The following is a 16,395-nucleotide window of genomic DNA, read 5'->3' as shown; positions in this document are numbered from 1 at the left end:
ACGCTCTTAATCCATTCATTTGCGACGTGGCGCATTTATTGCAGCAAGATTGTAGCCCTTTTTAAGGGAAAGCAACTTCTAATCATGTCTCTTACTTGATTTACTCAGCGGCTATTTCGTAAAAAAGATACGTCACAGTCGTAATGATAAATAATGTGACGTGAAAAAGTCAATAGCCTACGACACCGGGAGTTCCCAGGCGGTCCCCCATCCAAGTACTATCCCGGCCCGACGATGCTTAACGTCCGTGATCGGACGAGAACAGGTGTGGTCCTCGTGGTATGGTCGTAGACAAACAAACGGGCAGATATCTACGATTTATTAGCACATTACATCGAAAATGGTTCAAATTTTAAAGATCATATTTCTTGTCTGGGTGATCGGAAATAGGTCGTGTTTATGTGCATTTGAAAGCTCTTTTTAAGCGCTATCGATTCTTTACGACAATAATGCGCTTTAAGATTTCCGGTAAAAAGTTCCAACGAAGGCAATCTAGGGTACTTTCAGTCTTAATCTTCATATGACAAAGTTAATTAGCAAAGTAACTACATCGCCATTTTCTTTGTCTGACGCTCTTAATCCATTCATTTGCGACGTGGCGCATTTATTGCAGCAAGATTGTAGCCCTTTTTAAGGGAAAGCAAATTCTAATCATGTCTCTTACTTGATTTACTCAGCGTCTATTGCGTAAAAAAATACGTCACAGTCGTAATGATAAATAATGTAACGTGAAAAAGTCAATAGCCTACGACACCAGGAGTTTCCAGGCGGTCCCCCATCCAAGTACTATCCCGGCCCGACGATGCTTAACTTCCGTGATCGGACGAGAACAGGTGAGTTCATCGTGGTATGGTCGTAGACAAACAAACGGGCAGATATCTACGATTTATTAGCACATTACATCGAAAATGGTTCAAATTTTAAAGATCATATTTCTTGTCTGGGTGATCGGAAATAGGTCGTGTTTATGTGCATTTGAAAGCTCTTTTTAAGCGCTATCGATTCTTTACGACAATAATGCGCTTTAAGATTTCCGGTAAAAAGTTCCAACGAAGGAAATTAAGGGTACTTTCAGACTTAATTTTCATATGACAAAGTTAGTTACCAAATTAACTACATCGCCATTTTCTTTGTCTGACGCTCGTAATCCATTCATTTGCGACGTGGCGCATTAATTGCAGCCAGATCGTAGCCGTTTTGAAGGGAAAGAAACTTCTAATCAAGTCGCTTACATGATTTACTCAGCGGCTATTGCGTAAAAAAGATACGTCACAATCGTAATGATAAATAATGTAACGTAAAAAAGTCAATAGCCTACGACACCGGGAGTTCCCAGGCGGTCCCCCATCCAAGTACTATCCCGGCCCGACGATGCTTAACTTCCGTGATCGGACGAGAACAGGTGTGTTCATCGTGCTATGGTCGTAGACAAACATACGGGTAGATATCTACGATTTATTAGCACATTACATCGAAAATGGTTCAAATTTTAAAGATCATAATTCTTGACTGGGTGATCGGAAATAGTTCGTGTTTATGTGCATTTGAAAGCTCTTTTCAAGCGCTATCCATTATTTACGACAACCACGCGCTCTAAGATTTCCGGTAAAAAGTTCCAACGAAGGCAATCTGGGGTACTTTCAGACTTAATTTTCATATGACAAAGTTAATTAGCAAAGTAACTACATCGCCATTTTCTTTGTCTGACGCTCTTAATCCATTCATTTGCGACGTGGCGCATTTATTGCAGCAAGATTGTAGCCCTTTTTAAGGGAAAGCAACTTCTAATCATGTCTCTTACTTGATTTACTCAGCGGCTATTGCGTAAAAAAATACGTCACAGTCGTAATGATAAATAATGTAACGTGAAAAAGTCAATAGCCTACGACACCAGGAGTTTCCAGGCGGTCCCCCATCCAAGTACTATCCCGGCCCTACGATGCTTAACTTCCGTGATCGGACGAGAACAGGTGAGTTCATCGTGGTATGGTCGTAGACAAACAAACGGGCAGATATCTACGATTTATTAGCACATTACATCGAAAGTGGTTTAAGCTTTAAAGATCATATTTCTTGACTGGTTTATCCGAAATAGGTCGTGTTTATGTGCATTTGAAAGCTCTTTTCAAGCGCTATCCATTATTTACGACAATAATGCGCTTTAAGATTTCCGGTAAAAAGTTCCAACGAAGGCAATCTAGGGTACTTTCAGTCTTAATCTTCATATGACAAAGTTAATTAGCAAAGTAACTACATCGCCATTTTCTTTGTCTGACGCTCTTAATCCATTCATTTGCGACGTGGCGCATTTATTGCAGCAAGATTGTAGCCCTTTTTAAGGGAAAGCAACTTCTAATCATGTCTCTTACTTGATTTACTCAGCGTCTATTGCGTAAAAAAATACGTCACAGTCGTAATGATAAATAATGTAACGTGAAAAAGTCAATAGCCTACGACACCAGGAGTTTCCAGGCGGTCCCCCATCCAAGTACTATCCCGGCCCGACGATGCTTAACTTCCGTGATCGGACGAGAACAGGTGAGTTCATCGTGGTATGGTCGTAGACAAACAAACGGGCAGATATCTACGATTTATTAGCACATTACATCGAAAATGGTTCAAATTTTAAAGATCATATTTCTTGTCTGGGTGATCGGAAATAGGTCGTGTTTATGTGCATTTGAAAGCTCTTTTTAAGCGCTATCGATTCTTTACGACAATAATGCGCTTTAAGATTTCCGGTAAAAAGTTCCAACGAAGGAAATTAAGGGTACTTTCAGACTTAATTTTCATATGACAAAGTTAGTTACCAAATTAACTACATCGCCATTTTCTTTGTCTGACGCTCGTAATCCATTCATTTGCGACGTGGCGCATTAATTGCAGCCAGATCGTAGCCGTTTTGAAGGGAAAGAAACTTCTAATCAAGTCGCTTACATGATTTACTCAGCGGCTATTGCGTAAAAAAGATACGTCACAATCGTAATGATAAATAATGTAACGTAAAAAAGTCAATAGCCTACGACACCGGGAGTTCCCAGGCGGTCCCCCATCCAAGTACTATCCCGGCCCGACGATGCTTAACTTCCGTGATCGGACGAGAACAGGTGTGTTCATCGTGCTATGGTCGTAGACAAACATACGGGTAGATATCTACGATTTATTAGCACATTACATCGAAAATGGTTCAAATTTTAAAGATCATAATTCTTGACTGGGTGATCGGAAATAGTTCGTGTTTATGTGCATTTGAAAGCTCTTTTCCAGCGCTATCCATTATTTACGACAACCACGCGCTCTAAGATTTCCGGTAAAAAGTTCCAACGAAGGCAATCTGGGGTACTTTCAGACTTAATTTTCATATGACAAAGTTAATTAGCAAAGTAACTACATCGCCATTTTCTTTGTCTGACGCTCTTAATCCATTCATTTGCGACGTGGCGCATTTATTGCAGCAAGATTGTAGCCCTTTTTAAGGGAAAGCAACTTCTAATCATGTCTCTTACTTGATTTACTCAGCGGCTATTGCGTAAAAAAATACGTCACAGTCGTAATGATAAATAATGTAACGTGAAAAAGTCAATAGCCTACGACACCAGGAGTTTCCAGGCGGTCCCCCATCCAAGTACTATCCCGGCCCTACGATGCTTAACTTCCGTGATCGGACGAGAACAGGTGAGTTCATCGTGGTATGGTCGTAGACAAACAAACGGGCAGATATCTACGATTTATTAGCACATTACATCGAAAGTGGTTTAAGCTTTAAAGATCATATTTCTTGACTGGTTTATCCGAAATAGGTCGTGTTTATGTGCATTTGAAAGCTCTTTTCAAGCGCTATCCATTATTTACGACAACCATGCGCTTTAAGATTTCCGGTAAAAAGTTCCAACGAAGGCAATCTGGGGTACTTTCAGACTTAATTTTCATATGACAAAGTTAATTAGCAAAGTAACTACATCGCCATTTTCTTTGTCTGACGCTCTTAATCCATTCATTTGCGACGTGGCGCATTTATTGCAGCAAGATTGTAGCCCTTTTTAAGGGAAAGCAACAACTAATCATGTCTCTTACTTGATTTACTCAGCGGCTATTGCGTAAAAAAGATACGTCACAGTCGTAATGATAAATAATGTGACGTGAAAAAGTCAATAGCCTACGACACCGGGAGTTCCCAGGCGGTCCCCCATCCAAGTACTATCCCGGCCCGACGATGCTTAACTTCCGTGATCGGACGAGAACAGGTGTGTTCATCGTGGTATGGTCGTAGACAAACAAACGGGCAGATATCTACGATTTATTAGCACATTACATCGAAAATGGTTCAAATTTTAAAGATCATATTTCTTGTCTGGGTGATCGGAAATAGGTCGTGTTTATGTGCATTTGAAAGCTCTTTTTAAGCGCTATCGATTCTTTACGACAATAATGCGCTTTAAGATTTCCGGTAAAAAGTTTCAACGAAGGCAATCTAGGGTACTTTCAGTCTTAATTTTCATATGACAAAGTTAATTAGCAAAGTAACTACATCGCCATTTTCTTTGTCTGACGCTCTTAATCCATTCATTTGCGACGTGGCGCATTTATTGCAGCAAGATTGTAGCCCTTTTTAAGGGAAAGCAACTTCTAATCATGTCTCTTACTTGATTTACTCAGCGGCTATTGCGTAAACAAATACGTCACAGTCGTAATGATAAATAATGTAACGTGAAAAAGTCAATAGCCTACGACACCAGGAGTTTCCAGGCGGTCCCCCATCCAAGTACTATCCCGGCCCGACGATGCTTAACTTCCGTGATCGGGCGAGAACAGGTGAGTTCATCGTGGTATGGTCGTAGACAAACAAACGGGCAGATATCTACGATTTATTAGCACATTACATCGAAAATGGTTTAAGCTTTAAAGATCATATTTCTTGACTGGTTTATCCGAAATAGGTCGTGTTTATGTGCATTTGAAAGCTCTTTTTAAGCGCTATCCATTGTTTACGACAACCATGCGCTTTAAAATTTCCGGTTAAAAGTTCCAACGAATGCAATCTAGGGTACTTTCAGACTTAATTTTCATATGACAAAGTTAGTTAGCAAAGTAAGTACATCGCCATTTTCTTTGTCTGACGCTCGTAATCCATTCATTTGCGACGTGGCGCATTTATTGCAGCACGATTGTAGCCGTTTTGCTGGGAAAGCAACTTCTAATCATGTCTCTTTCTTGATTTACTCAGCGGCTATTGCGTAAAAAAGATACGTCACAGTCGCAATGATTAATAATGTAACGTGAAAAAGTCAATAGCCTACGACACCGGGAGTTCCCAGGCGGTCCCCCATCCAAGTACTATCCCGGCCCGACGATGCTTAACTTCCGTGATCGGACGAGAACAGGTGTGTTCATCGTGGTATGGTCGTAGACAAGCATACGGGCAGATATCTACGATTTATTAGCACATTACATCGAAAATGGTTCAAATTTTAAAGATCATAATTCTTGACTGGGTGATCGGAAATAGTTCGTGTTTATGTGCATTTGAAAGATCTTTTTAAGCGCTATCGATTCTTTACGACAATAAACCGCTTTAAGATTTCCGGTAAAAAGTTTCAACGAAGGCAATTTAGGGTACTTTCAGACTTAATTTTCATATGACAAAGTTAGTTAGCAAAGTAAGTACATCGCCATTTTCTTTGTCTGACGCTCGTAATCCATTCATTTGCGACGTGGCGCATTTATTGCAGCACGATTGTAGCCGTTTTGCTGGGAAAGCAACTTCTAATCATGTCTCTTTCTTGATTTACTCAGCGGCTATTGCGTAAAAAAGATACGTCACAGTCGTAATGATAAATAATGTAACGTGAAAAAGTCAATAGCCTACGACACCGGGAGTTCCCAGGCGGTCCCCCATTCAAGTACTATCCCGGCCCGACGATGCTTAACTTCCGTGATCGGACGAGAACAGGTGTGTTCATCGTGGTATGGTCGTAGACAAACATGCGGGCAGATATCTACGATTTATTAGCACATTACATCGAAAATTGTTCAAATTTTAAAGATCATAATTCTTGACTGGGTGATCGGAAATAGTTCGTTTTTATGTGCATTTGAAAGCTCTTTTTAAGCGCTATCGATTTTTTACGACAATAATGCGCTTTAAGATTTCCGGTAAAAAGTTCCAACGAAGGCAATTTAGGGTACTTTCAGACTTAATTTTCATATGACAAAGTTAGTTAGCAAACTAAGTACATCGCCATTTTCTTTGTCTGACGCTCGTAATCCATTCATTTGCGACGTGGCGCATTTATTGCAGCACGATTGTAGCCGTTTTGCTGGGAAAGCAACTTCTAATCATGTCTCTTTCTTGATTTACTCAGCGGCTATTGCGTAAAAAAAATACGTCACAGTCGTAATGATAAATAATGTAACGTGAAAAAGTCAATAGCCTACGACACCGGGAGTTCCCAGGCGGTCCCCCATCCAAGTACTATCCCGGCCCGACGATACTTAACTTCCGTGATCGGACGAGAACAGGTGTGTTCATCGTGGTATGGTCGTAGACAAACATACGGGCAGATATCTACGATTTATTAGCACATTACATCGAAAATGGTTCAAATTTTAAAGATCATAATTCTTGACTGGGTGATCGGAAATAGTTCGTTTTTATGTGCATTTGAAAGCTCTTTTTAAGCGCTATCGATTCTTTACGACAATAATGCGCTTTAAGATTTCCGGTAAAAAGTTCCAACGAAGGCAATTTAGGGTACTTTCAGACTTAATTTTCATATGACAAAGTTAGTTAGCAAAGTAAGTACATCGCCATTTACTTTGTCTGACGCTCGTAATCCATTCATTTGCGACGTGGCGAATTTATTGCAGCAAGATTGTAGGTTTTTTTAAGGGAAAGAAACTTCTAATCATGTCTCTTACTTGATTTACTCAGCGGCTATTGCGTAAAAAAGATACGTCACAGTCGTAATGATAAATAATGTAACGTGAAAAAGTAAATAGCCTACGACACCGGGAGTTCCCAGGCGGTCCCCCATCCAAGTACTATCCCGGCCCGACGATACTTAACTTCCGTGATCGGACGAGAACAGGTGTGTTCATCGTGGTATGGTCGTAGACAAACATACGGGCAGATATCTACGATTTATTAGCACATTACATCGAAAATGGTTCAAATTTTAAAGATCATAATTCTTGACTGGGTGATCGGAAATAGTTCGTTTTTATGTGCATTTGAAAGCTCTTTTTAAGCGCTATCGATTCTTTACGACAATAATGCGCTTTAAGATTTCCGGTAAAAAGTTCCAACGAAGGCAATTTAGGGTACTTTCAGACTTAATTTTCATATGACAAAGTTAGTTAGCAAAGTAAGTACATCGCCATTTACTTTGTCTGACGCTCGTAATCCATTCATTTGCGACGTGGCGAATTTATTTTAGCAAGATTGTAGGTTTTTTTAAGGGAAAGAAACTTCTAATCATGTCTCTTACTTGATTTACTCAGCGGCTATTGCGTAAAAAAGATACGTCACAGTCGTAATGATAAATAATGTAACGTGAAAAAGTCAATAGCCTACGACACCGGGAGTTCCCAGGCGGTTCCCCATCAAAGAACTATCCCGGCCCGACGATGCTTAACTTCCGTGATCGGACGAGAACAGGTGTGTTCATCGTGGTATGGTCGTAGACAAACAAACGGGCAGATATCTACGATTTATTAGCACATTACATCGAAAATGGTTCAAATTTTAAAGATCATATTTCTTGACTGGGTGATCGGAAATAGGTCGTGTTTATGTGCATTTGAAAGCTCTTTTTAAGCGCTATCGATTCTTTACGACAATAATGCGCTTTACGATTTCCGGTAAAAAGTTCCAACGAAGGCAATCTAGGGTACTTTCAGACTTAATTTTCATATGACAAAGTTAATTAGCAAATTAACTACATCGCCATTTTCTTTGTCTGACGCTCGTAATCCATTCATTTGCGACGTGGCGCATTAATTGCAGCCAGATCGTAGCCGTTTTGAAGGGAAAGAAACTTCTAATCAAGTCGCTTACATGATTTACTCAGCGGCTATTGCGTAAAAAAGATACGTCACAATCGTAATGATAAATAATGTAACGTGAAAAAGTCAATAGCCTACGACACCGGGAGTTCCCAGGCGGTCCCCCATCCAAGTACTATCCCGGCCCGACGATGCTTAACTTCCGTGATCGGACGAGAACAGGTGTGTTCATCGTGGTATGGTCGTAGACAAACATACGGGTAGATATCTACGATTTATTAGCACATTACATCGAAAATGGTTCAAATTTTAAAGATCATAATTCTTGACTGGGTGATCGGAAATAGTTCGTGTTTATGTGCATTTGAAAGCTCTTTTCAAGCGCTATCCATTATTTACGACAACCATGCGCTTTAAGATTTCCGGTAAAAAGTTCCAACGAAGGCAATCTAGGCTACTTTCAGACTTAATTTTCATATGACAAAGTTAGTTAGCAAACTAAGTACATCGCCATTTTCTTTGTCTGACACTCGTAATCCATTCATTTGCGACGTGGCGCATTCATTGCAGCACGATTGTAGCCGTTTTGCTGGAAAAGCAACTTCTAATCATGTCTCTTTCTTGATTTACTCAGCGGCTATTGCGTAAAAAAGATACGTCACAGTCGTAATGATAAATAATGTAACGTGAAAAAGTCAATAGCCTACGACACCGGGAGTTCCCAGGCGGTCCCCTATTCAAGTACTATCCCGGCCCGACGATGCTTAACTTCCGTGATCGGACGAGAACAGGTGTGTTCATCGTGGTATGGTCGTAGACAAACATGCGGGCAGAAATCTACGATTTATTAGCACATTACATCGAAAATTGTTCAAATTTTAAAGATCATAATTCTTGACTGGGTGATCGGAAATAGTTCGTTTTTATGTGCATTTGAAAGCTCTTTTTAAGCGCTATCGATTCTTTACGACAATAATGCGCTTTAAGATTTCCGGTAAAAAGTTCCAACGAAGGCAATTTAGGGTACTTTCAGACTTAATTTTCATATGACAAAGTTAGTTAGCAAACTAAGTACATCGCCATTTTCTTTGTCTGACGCTCGTAATCCATTCATTTGCGACGTGGCGCATTTATTGCAGCACGATTGTAGCCGTTTTGCTGGGAAAGCAACTTCTAATCATGTCTCTTTCTTGATTTACTCAGCGGCTATTGCGTAAAAAAGATACGTCACAGTCGTAATGATAAATAATGTAACGTGAAAAAGTCAATAGCCTACGACACCGGGAGTTCCCAGGCGGTCCCCCATCCAAGTACTATCCCGGCCCGACGATACTTAACTTCCGTGATCGGACGAGAACAGGTGTGTTCATCGTGGTATGGTCGTAGACAAACATACGGGCAGATATCTACGATTTATTAGCACATTACATCGAAAATGGTTCAAATTTTAAAGATCATAATTCTTGACTGGGTGATCGGAAATAGTTCGTTTTTATGTGCATTTGAAAGCTCTTTTTAAGCGCTATCGATTCTTTACGACAATAATGCGCTTTAAGATTTCCGGTAAAAAGTTCCAACGAAGGCAATTTAGGGTACTTTCAGACTTAATTTTCATATGACAAAGTTAGTTAGCAAAGTAAGTACATCGCCATTTACTTTGTCTGACGCTCGTAATCCATTCATTTGCGACGTGGCGAATTTATTGCAGCAAGATTGTAGGTTTTTTTAAGGGAAAGAAACTTCTAATCATGTCTCTTACTTGATTTACTCAGCGGCTATTGCGTAAAAAAGATACGTCACAGTCGTAATGATAAATAATGTAACGTGAAAAAGTCAATAGCCTACGACACCGGGAGTTCCCAGGCGGTTCCCCATCCAAGTACTATCCCGGCCCGACGATGCTTAACTTCCGTGATCGGACGAGAACAGGTGTGTTCATCGTAGTATGGTCGTAGACAAACAAACGGGCAGATATCTACGATTTATTAGCACATTACATCGAAAATGGTTCAAATTTTAAAGATCATATTTCTTGACTGGGTGATCGGAAATAGGTCGTGTTTATGTGCATTTGAAAGCTCTTTTTAAGCGCTATCGATTCTTTACGACAATAATGCGCTTTAAGATTTCCGGTAAAAAGTTTCAACGAAGGCAATCTAGGGTACTTTCAGACTTAATTTTCATATGACAAAGTTAATTAGCAAATTAACTACATCGCCATTTTCTTTGTCTGACGCTCGTAATCCATTCATTTGCGACGTGGCGCATTAATTGCAGCCAGATCGTAGCCGTTTTGAAGGGAAAGAAACTTCTAATCAAGTCGCTTACATGATTTACTCAGCGGCTATTGCGTAAAAAAGATACGTCACAATCGTAATGATAAATAATGTAACGTGAAAAAGTCAATAGCCTACGACACCGGGAGTTCCCAGGCGGTTCCCCATCCAAGTACTATCCCGGCCCGACGATGCTTAACTTCCGTGATCGGACGAGAACAGGTGTGTTCATCGTGGTATGGTCGTAGACAAACATACGGGTAGATATCTACGATTTATTAGCACATTACATCGAAAATGGTTCAAATTTTAAAGATCATAATTCTTGACTGGGTGATCGGAAATAGTTCGTGTTTATGTGCATTTGAAAGCTCTTTTCAAGCGCTATCCATTATTTACGACAACCATGCGCTTTAAGATTTCCGGTAAAAAGTTCCAACGAAGGCAGTCTGGGGTACTTTCAGACTTAATTTTCATATGACAAAGTTAATTAGGAAAGTAACTACATCGCCATTTTCTTTGTCTGACGCTCTTAATCCATTCATTTGCGACGTGGCGCATTTATTGCAGCACGATTGTAGCCGTTTTTCTGGGAAAGCAACTTCTAATCATGTCTCTTTCTTGATTTACTCAGCGGCTATTGCGTAAAAAAGATACGTCACAGTCGTAATGATAAATAATGTAACGTGAAAAAGTCAATAGCCTACGACACCGGGAGTTCCCAGGCGGTCCCCCATCCAAGTACTATCCCGGCCCGACGATGCTTAACTTCCGTGATCGGACGAGAACAGGTGTGTTCATCGTGGTATGGTCGTAGACAAACATACGGGTAGATATCTACGATTTATTAGCACATTACATCGAAAATGGTTCAAATTTTAAAGATCATAATTCTTGACTGGGTGATCGGAAATAGTTCGTGTTTATGTGCATTTGAAAGCTCTTTTCAAGCGCTATCCATTATTTACGACAACCATGCGCTTTAAGATTTCCGGTAAAAAGTTCCAACGAAGGCAATCTAGGCTACTTTCAGACTTAATTTTCATATGACAAAGTTAGTTAGCAAACTAAGTACATCGCCATTTTCTTTGTCTGACACTCGTAATCCATTCATTTGCGACGTGGCGCATTCATTGCAGCACGATTGTAGCCGTTTTGCTGGAAAAGCAACTTCTAATCATGTCTCTTTCTTGATTTACTCAGCGGCTATTGCGTAAAAAAGATACGTCACAGTCGTAATGATAAATAATGTAACGTGAAAAAGTCAATAGCCTACGACACCGGGAGTTCCCAGGCGGTCCCCTATTCAAGTACTATCCCGGCCCGACGATGCTTAACTTCCGTGATCGGACGAGAACAGGTGTGTTCATCGTGGTATGGTCGTAGACAAACATGCGGGCAGAAATCTACGATTTATTAGCACATTACATCGAAAATTGTTCAAATTTTAAAGATCATAATTCTTGACTGGGTGATCGGAAATAGTTCGTTTTTATGTGCATTTGAAAGCTCTTTTTAAGCGCTATCGATTCTTTACGACAATAATGCGCTTTAAGATTTCCGGTAAAAAGTTCCAACGAAGGCAATTTAGGGTACTTTCAGACTTAATTTTCATATGACAAAGTTAGTTAGCAAACTAAGTACATCGCCATTTTCTTTGTCTGACGCTCGTAATCCATTCATTTGCGACGTGGCGCATTTATTGCAGCACGATTGTAGCCGTTTTGCTGGGAAAGCAACTTCTAATCATGTCTCTTTCTTGATTTACTCAGCGGCTATTGCGTAAAAAAGATACGTCACAGTCGTAATGATAAATAATGTAACGTGAAAAAGTCAATAGCCTACGACACCGGGAGTTCCCAGGCGGTCCCCCATCCAAGTACTATCCCGGCCCGACGATACTTAACTTCCGTGATCGGACGAGAACAGGTGTGTTCATCGTGGTATGGTCGTAGACAAACATACGGGCAGATATCTACGATTTATTAGCACATTACATCGAAAATGGTTCAAATTTTAAAGATCATAATTCTTGACTGGGTGATCGGAAATAGTTCGTTTTTATGTGCATTTGAAAGCTCTTTTTAAGCGCTATCGATTCTTTACGACAATAATGCGCTTTAAGATTTCCGGTAAAAAGTTCCAACGAAGGCAATTTAGGGTACTTTCAGACTTAATTTTCATATGACAAAGTTAGTTAGCAAAGTAAGTACATCGCCATTTACTTTGTCTGACGCTCGTAATCCATTCATTTGCGACGTGGCGAATTTATTGCAGCAAGATTGTAGGTTTTTTTAAGGGAAAGAAACTTCTAATCATGTCTCTTACTTGATTTACTCAGCGGCTATTGCGTAAAAAAGATACGTCACAGTCGTAATGATAAATAATGTAACGTGAAAAAGTCAATAGCCTACGACACCGGGAGTTCCCAGGCGGTTCCCCATCCAAGTACTATCCCGGCCCGACGATGCTTAACTTCCGTGATCGGACGAGAACAGGTGTGTTCATCGTAGTATGGTCGTAGACAAACAAACGGGCAGATATCTACGATTTATTAGCACATTACATCGAAAATGGTTCAAATTTTAAAGATCATATTTCTTGACTGGGTGATCGGAAATAGGTCGTGTTTATGTGCATTTGAAAGCTCTTTTTAAGCGCTATCGATTCTTTACGACAATAATGCGCTTTAAGATTTCCGGTAAAAAGTTTCAACGAAGGCAATCTAGGGTACTTTCAGACTTAATTTTCATATGACAAAGTTAATTAGCAAATTAACTACATCGCCATTTTCTTTGTCTGACGCTCGTAATCCATTCATTTGCGACGTGGCGCATTAATTGCAGCCAGATCGTAGCCGTTTTGAAGGGAAAGAAACTTCTAATCAAGTCGCTTACATGATTTACTCAGCGGCTATTGCGTAAAAAAGATACGTCACAATCGTAATGATAAATAATGTAACGTGAAAAAGTCAATAGCCTACGACACCGGGAGTTCCCAGGCGGTCCCCCATCCAAGTACTATCCCGGCCCGACGATGCTTAACTTCCGTGATCGGACGAGAACAGGTGTGTTCATCGTGGTATGGTCGTAGACAAACATACGGGTAGATATCTACGATTTATTAGCACATTACATCGAAAATGGTTCAAATTTTAAAGATCATAATTCTTGACTGGGTGATCGGAAATAGTTCGTGTTTATGTGCATTTGAAAGCTCTTTTCAAGCGCTATCCATTATTTACGACAACCATGCGCTTTAAGATTTCCGGTAAAAAGTTCCAACGAAGGCAGTCTGGGGTACTTTCAGACTTAATTTTCATATGACAAAGTTAATTAGGAAAGTAACTACATCGCCATTTTCTTTGTCTGACGCTCTTAATCCATTCATTTGCGACGTGGCGCATTTATTGCAGCCAGATCGTAGCCGTTTTGAAGGGAAAGAAACTTCTAATCAAGTCGCTTACATGATTTACTCAGCGGCTATTGCGTAAAAAAGATACGTCACAATCGTAATGATAAATAATGTAACGTGAAAAAGTCAATAGCCTACGACACCGGGAGTTCCCAGGCGGTCCCCCATCCAAGTACTATCCCGGCCCGACGATGCTTAACTTCCGTGATCGGACGAGAACAGGTGTGTTCATCGTGGTATGGTCGTAGACAAACATACGGGTAGATATCTACGATTTATTAGCACATTACATCGAAAATGGTTCAAATTTTAAAGATCATAATTCTTGACTGGGTGATCGGAAATAGTTCGTGTTTATGTGCATTTGAAAGCTCTTTTCAAGCGCTATCCATTATTTACGACAACCATGCGCTTTAAGATTTCCGGTAAAAAGTTCCAACGAAGGCAGTCTGGGGTACTTTCAGACTTAATTTTCATATGACAAAGTTAATTAGGAAAGTAACTACATCGCCATTTTCTTTGTCTGACGCTCTTAATCCATTCATTTGCGACGTGGCGCATTTATTGCAGCAAGATTGTAGCCCTTTTTAATAGAAAGCAACTTCTAATCATGTCTCTTACTTGATTTACTCAGCGGCTATTGCGTAAAAAAGATACGTCACAGTCGTAATGATTAATAATGTAACGTGAAAAAGTCAATAGCCTACGACACCGGGAGTTCCCAGGCGGTTCCCCATCCAAGTACTATCCCGGCCCGACGATGCTTAACTTCCGTGATCGGACGAGAACAGGTGTGTTCCTCGTGGTATGGTCGTAGACAAACATACGGGCAGATATCTACGATTTATTAGCACATTACATCGAAAGTGGTTTAAGATTAAGTGTTTATGTGCATTTGAAAGCTCTCTTTAAGCGCTATCGATTCTTTACGACAATAATGCGCTTTAAGATTTCCGGTAAAAGTTCCAACAAAGGCAATTTAGGGTACTTTCAGACTTAATCTTCATATGACAAAGTTAGTTACCAAATTAACTACATCGCCATTTTCTTTGTCTGACGCTCGTAATCCATTCATTTGCGACGTGGCGCATTAATTGCAGCCAGATCGTAGCCGTTTTGAAGGGAAAGAAACTTCTAATCAAGTCGCTTACATGATTTACTCAGCGGCTATTGCGTAAAAAAGATACGTCACAATCGTAATGATAAATAATGTAACGTGAAAAAGTCAATAGCCTACGACACCGGGAGTTCCCAGGCGGTCCCCCATCCAAGTACTATCCCGGCCCGACGATGCTTAACTTCCGTGATCGGACGAGAACAGGTGTGTTCATCGTGGTATGGTCGTAGACAAACATACGGGTAGATATCTACGATTTATTAGCACATTACATCGAAAATGGTTCAAATTTTAAAGATCATAATTCTTGACTGGGTGATCGGAAATAGTTCGTGTTTATGTGCATTTGAAAGCTCTTTTCAAGCGCTATCCATTATTTACGACAACCATGCGCTTTAAGATTTCCGGTAAAAAGTTCCAACGAAGGCAGTCTGGGGTACTTTCAGACTTAATTTTCATATGACAAAGTTAATTAGGAAAGTAACTACATCGCCATTTTCTTTGTCTGACGCTCTTAATCCATTCATTTGCGACGTGGCGCATTTATTGCAGCAAGATTGTAGCCCTTTTTAAGGGAAAGCAACTTCTAATCATGTCTCTTACTTGATTTACTCAGCGGCTATTGCGTAAAAAAATACGTCACAGTCGTAATGATAAATAATGTAACGTGAAAAAGTCAATAGCCTACGACACCAGGAGTTTCCAGGCGGTCCCCCATCTAAGTACTATTCCGGCCCGACGATGCTTAACTTCCGTGCTCGGACGAGAACAGGTGTGTTCATCGTGGTATGGTCGTAGACAAACAAACGGGCAGATATCTACGATTTATTAGCACATTACATCGAAAGTGGTTTAAGATTTAAAGATCATTTTCCTTGACTGGTTTATCCGAAATAGGTCGTGTTTATGTGCATTTGAAAGCTCTTTTGAAGCGCTATCTATTATTTACGACAACCATGCGCTTTAAGATTTCCGGTAAAAAGTTCCAACGAATGCAATCTAGGGTACTTTCAGACTTAATTTTCATATGACAAATTTAGTTACCAAAGTAAGTACATCGCCATTTTCTTTGTCTGACGCTCGTAATCCATTCATTTGCGACGTGGCGCATTTATTGCAGCATGATTGTGGCCGTTTTGCTGGGAAAACAACTTCTAATCATGTCTCTTTCTTGATTTACTCAGCGGCTATTGCGTAAAAAAGATACGTCACAGTCGTAATGATTAATAATGTAACGTGAAAAAGTCAATAGCCTACGACACCGGGAGTTCCCAGGCGGTCCCCCATCCAAGTACTATCCCGGCCCGACGATGCTTAACTTCCGTGATCGGACGAGAACAGGTGTGTTCTTCGTGGTATGGTCGTAGACAAACATACGGGCAGATATCTACGATTTATTAGCAGATTACATCGAAAATGGTTCAAATTTTAAAGATCATAATTCTTGACTGGGTGATCGGAAATAGTTCGTGTTTATGTGCATTTGAAAGCTCTCTTTAAGCGCTGTCGATTCTTTACGACAATAATGCGCTTTAAGATTTCCGGTAAAAAGTTCCAACGAAGGCAATTTAGGGTACTTTCAGA

At 40.3% G+C, this 16,395-nt stretch overlaps 29 non-coding genes across 29 annotated transcripts; all 29 read right to left on the bottom strand.

Moving 5' to 3' along the window:
- Positions 1–174: 174 nt before the first annotated feature.
- On the bottom strand, positions 175–293 carry LOC130617529 (5S ribosomal RNA). Its single transcript, XR_008978606.1, has one exon. It is a non-coding gene; the product is annotated as a 5S ribosomal RNA (ribosomal RNA).
- A 449-nt stretch (positions 294–742) lies between these two features.
- On the bottom strand, positions 743–861 carry LOC130616655 (5S ribosomal RNA). Its single transcript, XR_008977735.1, has one exon. It is a non-coding gene; the product is annotated as a 5S ribosomal RNA (ribosomal RNA).
- Positions 862–1,311: 450 nt separating this feature from the next.
- Positions 1,312–1,430, bottom strand: LOC130616660 (5S ribosomal RNA). Its single transcript, XR_008977741.1, has one exon. It is a non-coding gene; the product is annotated as a 5S ribosomal RNA (ribosomal RNA).
- Positions 1,431–1,879: 449 nt separating this feature from the next.
- Positions 1,880–1,998, bottom strand: LOC130616424 (5S ribosomal RNA). Its single transcript, XR_008977505.1, has one exon. It is a non-coding gene; the product is annotated as a 5S ribosomal RNA (ribosomal RNA).
- Positions 1,999–2,447: 449 nt separating this feature from the next.
- On the bottom strand, positions 2,448–2,566 carry LOC130616654 (5S ribosomal RNA). The gene has a single exon (XR_008977734.1). It is a non-coding gene; the product is annotated as a 5S ribosomal RNA (ribosomal RNA).
- Positions 2,567–3,016: 450 nt separating this feature from the next.
- LOC130616659 (5S ribosomal RNA) lies at positions 3,017–3,135 on the bottom strand. Its single transcript, XR_008977740.1, has one exon. It is a non-coding gene; the product is annotated as a 5S ribosomal RNA (ribosomal RNA).
- Positions 3,136–3,584: 449 nt separating this feature from the next.
- On the bottom strand, positions 3,585–3,703 carry LOC130616423 (5S ribosomal RNA). The gene has a single exon (XR_008977504.1). It is a non-coding gene; the product is annotated as a 5S ribosomal RNA (ribosomal RNA).
- Positions 3,704–4,153: 450 nt separating this feature from the next.
- LOC130620029 (5S ribosomal RNA) lies at positions 4,154–4,272 on the bottom strand. Its single transcript, XR_008980762.1, has one exon. It is a non-coding gene; the product is annotated as a 5S ribosomal RNA (ribosomal RNA).
- Positions 4,273–4,721: 449 nt separating this feature from the next.
- Positions 4,722–4,840, bottom strand: LOC130617637 (5S ribosomal RNA). Its single transcript, XR_008978713.1, has one exon. It is a non-coding gene; the product is annotated as a 5S ribosomal RNA (ribosomal RNA).
- Positions 4,841–5,290: 450 nt separating this feature from the next.
- Positions 5,291–5,409, bottom strand: LOC130620028 (5S ribosomal RNA). The gene has a single exon (XR_008980761.1). It is a non-coding gene; the product is annotated as a 5S ribosomal RNA (ribosomal RNA).
- A 450-nt stretch (positions 5,410–5,859) lies between these two features.
- Positions 5,860–5,978, bottom strand: LOC130615646 (5S ribosomal RNA). The gene has a single exon (XR_008976733.1). It is a non-coding gene; the product is annotated as a 5S ribosomal RNA (ribosomal RNA).
- Positions 5,979–6,428: 450 nt separating this feature from the next.
- LOC130615977 (5S ribosomal RNA) lies at positions 6,429–6,547 on the bottom strand. Its single transcript, XR_008977062.1, has one exon. It is a non-coding gene; the product is annotated as a 5S ribosomal RNA (ribosomal RNA).
- A 450-nt stretch (positions 6,548–6,997) lies between these two features.
- LOC130615976 (5S ribosomal RNA) lies at positions 6,998–7,116 on the bottom strand. The gene has a single exon (XR_008977061.1). It is a non-coding gene; the product is annotated as a 5S ribosomal RNA (ribosomal RNA).
- Positions 7,117–7,566: 450 nt separating this feature from the next.
- Positions 7,567–7,685, bottom strand: LOC130617160 (5S ribosomal RNA). Its single transcript, XR_008978238.1, has one exon. It is a non-coding gene; the product is annotated as a 5S ribosomal RNA (ribosomal RNA).
- Positions 7,686–8,135: 450 nt separating this feature from the next.
- Positions 8,136–8,254, bottom strand: LOC130620026 (5S ribosomal RNA). The gene has a single exon (XR_008980759.1). It is a non-coding gene; the product is annotated as a 5S ribosomal RNA (ribosomal RNA).
- Positions 8,255–8,704: 450 nt separating this feature from the next.
- On the bottom strand, positions 8,705–8,823 carry LOC130616792 (5S ribosomal RNA). The gene has a single exon (XR_008977872.1). It is a non-coding gene; the product is annotated as a 5S ribosomal RNA (ribosomal RNA).
- A 450-nt stretch (positions 8,824–9,273) lies between these two features.
- Positions 9,274–9,392, bottom strand: LOC130615975 (5S ribosomal RNA). Its single transcript, XR_008977060.1, has one exon. It is a non-coding gene; the product is annotated as a 5S ribosomal RNA (ribosomal RNA).
- A 450-nt stretch (positions 9,393–9,842) lies between these two features.
- LOC130616456 (5S ribosomal RNA) lies at positions 9,843–9,961 on the bottom strand. Its single transcript, XR_008977537.1, has one exon. It is a non-coding gene; the product is annotated as a 5S ribosomal RNA (ribosomal RNA).
- A 450-nt stretch (positions 9,962–10,411) lies between these two features.
- On the bottom strand, positions 10,412–10,530 carry LOC130615771 (5S ribosomal RNA). The gene has a single exon (XR_008976857.1). It is a non-coding gene; the product is annotated as a 5S ribosomal RNA (ribosomal RNA).
- Positions 10,531–10,980: 450 nt separating this feature from the next.
- Positions 10,981–11,099, bottom strand: LOC130620025 (5S ribosomal RNA). The gene has a single exon (XR_008980758.1). It is a non-coding gene; the product is annotated as a 5S ribosomal RNA (ribosomal RNA).
- Positions 11,100–11,549: 450 nt separating this feature from the next.
- Positions 11,550–11,668, bottom strand: LOC130616791 (5S ribosomal RNA). Its single transcript, XR_008977871.1, has one exon. It is a non-coding gene; the product is annotated as a 5S ribosomal RNA (ribosomal RNA).
- Positions 11,669–12,118: 450 nt separating this feature from the next.
- Positions 12,119–12,237, bottom strand: LOC130615974 (5S ribosomal RNA). The gene has a single exon (XR_008977059.1). It is a non-coding gene; the product is annotated as a 5S ribosomal RNA (ribosomal RNA).
- A 450-nt stretch (positions 12,238–12,687) lies between these two features.
- Positions 12,688–12,806, bottom strand: LOC130616455 (5S ribosomal RNA). Its single transcript, XR_008977536.1, has one exon. It is a non-coding gene; the product is annotated as a 5S ribosomal RNA (ribosomal RNA).
- A 450-nt stretch (positions 12,807–13,256) lies between these two features.
- LOC130620023 (5S ribosomal RNA) lies at positions 13,257–13,375 on the bottom strand. Its single transcript, XR_008980757.1, has one exon. It is a non-coding gene; the product is annotated as a 5S ribosomal RNA (ribosomal RNA).
- Positions 13,376–13,825: 450 nt separating this feature from the next.
- LOC130620022 (5S ribosomal RNA) lies at positions 13,826–13,944 on the bottom strand. Its single transcript, XR_008980756.1, has one exon. It is a non-coding gene; the product is annotated as a 5S ribosomal RNA (ribosomal RNA).
- Positions 13,945–14,394: 450 nt separating this feature from the next.
- On the bottom strand, positions 14,395–14,513 carry LOC130616827 (5S ribosomal RNA). The gene has a single exon (XR_008977907.1). It is a non-coding gene; the product is annotated as a 5S ribosomal RNA (ribosomal RNA).
- A 411-nt stretch (positions 14,514–14,924) lies between these two features.
- On the bottom strand, positions 14,925–15,043 carry LOC130620021 (5S ribosomal RNA). Its single transcript, XR_008980755.1, has one exon. It is a non-coding gene; the product is annotated as a 5S ribosomal RNA (ribosomal RNA).
- A 449-nt stretch (positions 15,044–15,492) lies between these two features.
- LOC130617061 (5S ribosomal RNA) lies at positions 15,493–15,611 on the bottom strand. The gene has a single exon (XR_008978140.1). It is a non-coding gene; the product is annotated as a 5S ribosomal RNA (ribosomal RNA).
- A 450-nt stretch (positions 15,612–16,061) lies between these two features.
- LOC130616173 (5S ribosomal RNA) lies at positions 16,062–16,180 on the bottom strand. The gene has a single exon (XR_008977257.1). It is a non-coding gene; the product is annotated as a 5S ribosomal RNA (ribosomal RNA).
- Between the last annotated feature and the right edge of the window lie 215 nt (positions 16,181–16,395).

This window comes from Hydractinia symbiolongicarpus, chromosome 11 (genome assembly GCF_029227915.1).
Source record: "Hydractinia symbiolongicarpus strain clone_291-10 chromosome 11, HSymV2.1, whole genome shotgun sequence".
NCBI lineage: Eukaryota > Metazoa > Cnidaria > Hydrozoa > Anthoathecata > Hydractiniidae > Hydractinia > Hydractinia symbiolongicarpus.
The sequence above is the reverse complement of the archived record's forward strand: the minus strand, read 5'-3'. Positions and strand labels throughout refer to the sequence as shown.